The sequence below is a fragment of the Neoarius graeffei genome, chromosome 23, assembly GCF_027579695.1.
Source record: "Neoarius graeffei isolate fNeoGra1 chromosome 23, fNeoGra1.pri, whole genome shotgun sequence".
Lineage (NCBI taxonomy): Eukaryota > Metazoa > Chordata > Actinopteri > Siluriformes > Ariidae > Neoarius > Neoarius graeffei.
In genome coordinates, this window is record NC_083591.1 from 59,065,959 (window position 1) to 59,069,544 (window position 3,586).

A 3,586-nucleotide genomic window follows, 5' to 3' on the forward strand; every position below is an offset into this window, starting at 1 on the left:
TTCAAAAATGGAAAAAGTATGGCACAACTGCAAACCTACCAAGACATGGCCGTCCACCTAAACTGACAGAGCGAGCAAGGAGAGCACTGGTCAGAGAAGCAGCCAAGAGGCCCATGATCACTCTGGAGGAGCTGCAGAAATCCACAGCTCAGGTGGGAGAATCTGTGCACAGGACAACTATAAGCCGTACACTCCACAAATCTGGCCTTTTTGGAAGAGTGGCAAGAAGAAAGCCATTGTTGAAAGACAGGCATAAGAAGCCATGTAGGGGACACAGCAAACATGTAGAAGAAGGTGCTTTGGTCAGATGAGACCAAAGTTGAACTTTTTGGCCTAAATGCAAAGCGCTATGTGTGGCAGAAAACTAACACTGCTCATCACCCTGCACACACCATCCCCACTGTGAAACATGGTGGTGGCAGCATCATGCTATGGGGATGCTTTTCTTCAGCAGGGACAGGGAAGCTGGTCAGAGTTGATGGGAAGATGGATGGAGCTAAATACAGGGCAATCCTGGAAGAAAACCTGTTGGAGGCTGCAAAAGACTTGAGACTGGGAAGGAGATTCACCTTCCAGCAAGACAATGACCCTAAACATACAGCCAGAGCTACAATGGAACGGTTTAGATCAAAGAATATTCATGTGTTAGAATGGCCCAGTCAAAGTCCAGACCTAAATCCCATTGAGCATCTGTGGCAAGACTTGAAAATTGCTGTTCACAGACGCTCTCCATCCAATCTGGCTGAGCTTGAGCTATTTTGCAAAGAAGAATGGGCAAAAATTTCAGTGTCTAGATGTGCAAAGCTGGTAGAGACATACCACAAAAGACTTGCAGCTGTAATTGCGGCAAAAGGTGGCTCTACAAAGTATTGATGCAGGGGGGCTGAATACTAATGCACATCACATTTTTCAGATTTTTATTTGTTTAAAATTTTGAAGACCATTTATCATTTTCGTTTCACGTCACAATTATGTGCTACTCTGTGTTGGTCTATCACATAAAATCTCAATAAAAAACTTTTAAGTTCGTGGTTGTAAGGTGGAAAAACGTGAAAAAGTTCAAGGGGTATGAATACTTTCGCAAGGCACTGTAGCTACCAGTTTAGCGCTGAATTATGACACACTCACTTCAAAATACACTGCACGTCTCAGTGACACTATTTGTTTTAGAAATCAGTGTAACTTTAAGCTAAAATTAGTTTAAATGTGCAAATGGTCATCCAAGTTACTTTATTTGTTTATTTATTTTCAAACTTTAGGCCACGCCCCCTATCTGAGTGTGATGCTGGTGCGGAGTGACACCAAAGACTGTGAGATAAAAATCGGTTTTGTGAGATTTATAGTCAGAACAATGGCCTAAACATCAGCTTAGATTTCACCCAGCCTCTGTGTGTGTGTGTGTGTGTGTGTGTGTGTGTGTGTGTGTGTGTGTGTGTTCATGTTTTTATATCTTGATGGAGACCAAATGTTTCTACAAGGATAGGAATATGAAACTTTCTGTCTTCATTCATTCATCAAAGGAAAAAATGCAGTTTTTTTTTAAACTAAAAGAACTGAAATGTTTCCTTTTGGTTACTGAAGTTAAGGTTAAAGAGATTTAAGTGTAATTAATTAGCTGTATTTATTATTATATAATTGCAAGATCCATACAAAGATAGTAAGAGAACCCTCTGTGTGTGTGTGTGTGTGTGTGTGTGTGTGTGTGTGTGTGTGTGTGTGTGTGTGTGTGAAATCATTGTCCTCCCACTATGTCCGGATTCCTCTAATTCCTCTCAGATTGTTTCCCTCCTCCTGTCACTCTGGAACGGAGCCAAAAGGCCTGTGCGATGTCACGCCCAGAACCAGAGGAACGAGTTCAACCTGCAGCTCCACAGTCCAGACAACCTCACGCTGAGGGCCCAGTGAGGACGGAGAGCTGGGACACTGATCCACAGACACTTCTCATGGGCTGATATTCATCACGGTTGTGTTTTACTTATAAAACGCAATGTGAAGGCCTTTAGCAATGAGAAAACACACACACACACACACACATGCGCGCACACACACACACAGAGTAACTGAAGAGCCACACATCAAAATTTGTAACATTTTTGCATATAAATAGCTGCGTATAACAAAGACCTTTTCTTTAAGACTGTTTCTGATTTTCTGATTTGGTGTCTTGGTTTCAGTCTCAGTTCTCTGACTGATCACCTGCTCTCTGCCTCACCTCGAACACAGCCACGCTGAACCCGACCTGGCAATCACAACCTCACGTGCTGGCTGAAACTAACCGATTAAAGCCACTCATGTTGTAAAGACAATAAAAACAGAGCTTTAGGATATTAAATTTAATTAAAACAGTTATTTTGACAAAAAGAAGCCAAAAAACACACATTTCTAGTGGAATGTTCTGAAAACCACAAACACAAATTGCTCCTACAGAGACAGTGAGTAGATTGGGGTGTTAAAATCTCAAATATGTGTTGAAAAATATTTTAAATAAAACAAAACTTTGTGTTGAATTGACCATAAAAATAAAATAACTCAAAGACATGACAGGGACGTTAAAAACCCAAATATCGATCGGAAAGACAAATAAAAAAAAAACATTTAAACATAAAAAATAATAAGACAAAGTCAGGACCTCAAAAATAAAACCCCAAATATAACATTAAAAACAGTAAAAATACAAATTACATGGTTTAAAAATAATTCTATTGGAAAGACAATAAAAACAGATTTAATGTGTTTACTTCCCAGTTTTCAGTGGAAAATAAGGTCATTAAAAATGCAAATTACTGCTGAAATGAGGATAAAAGCAGAAATTTAATGTATTCGAAGTTTCTATTGTTAAACCAATTTTTTTTTAAAAAAAAGACACATTTAAGATAAAATATTACAAACCTAAATTTCTAACGTCAAGACAAATAAAAAGATACATTTAAAAATAAAATGTCACAAAATAAAAATATAAATACCGCATGCTAAAAACCCACGTTTGTATCAGGAATATAATAAAATTGCATGTTTGAGACACAAAAAGTGATGTTTTGTATTGCAGACTTTAAAAATTTTAAATGATATTTGGTTAAAATTAATTAATTAATTGTACATAGATGAAGAAGTTCAGTATATTGTCCATGTTTTAAAGAATATCATTGTCGAAGCTGTGTAATGCAAATTCATCATAATATTGAACTGTTTTCTATTTAATTAAATGAAAATGTTAATCATTTGTGTCAGTGACTGTAGTGTGTCTCTTCATCCGAACATTTTTGATTAATTAAATCTTTTTTGTTGTTGTTGATCATGATTCGCTTCTAAAACTGACTGTTACAGCAATCTATAAAGCTGTGTGTGTCTTGAACAATACAGCTTTTCATTATCTCTCACACACACACACACACACACACTTACCCACTTCTCTAGCAGAGCAAAACCAAAGCAGTGCTGAAGCTCAGACATTCTTTCAGCAGCCAGTAAGAAGCCTGGATTTGGTTGCAGTGGGCGAGGCTGGGACAGGGTGTGGTCGAAAGGAGCAGGTGGGTGGGGTTTCAGTGTGTAGTGGCTTTTACTCTCAGTTAAATTGAGAGCTGAGCTT

At 38.1% G+C, this 3,586-nt stretch overlaps 1 protein-coding gene across 1 annotated transcript in view; it reads left to right on the plus strand.

Moving 5' to 3' along the window:
• The first annotated feature begins 3,556 nt into the window (after positions 1–3,556).
• The window catches only part of elovl1a (ELOVL fatty acid elongase 1a), a 14,338-nt gene continuing 14,308 nt past the window's right edge, over positions 3,557–3,586 (plus strand). Inside the window, exon 1 of the mRNA XM_060906541.1 lies at positions 3,557–3,586. This exon is cut by the window's right edge and continues 199 nt beyond it. The gene's annotated coding sequence lies outside the window, so the exon portion shown is untranslated.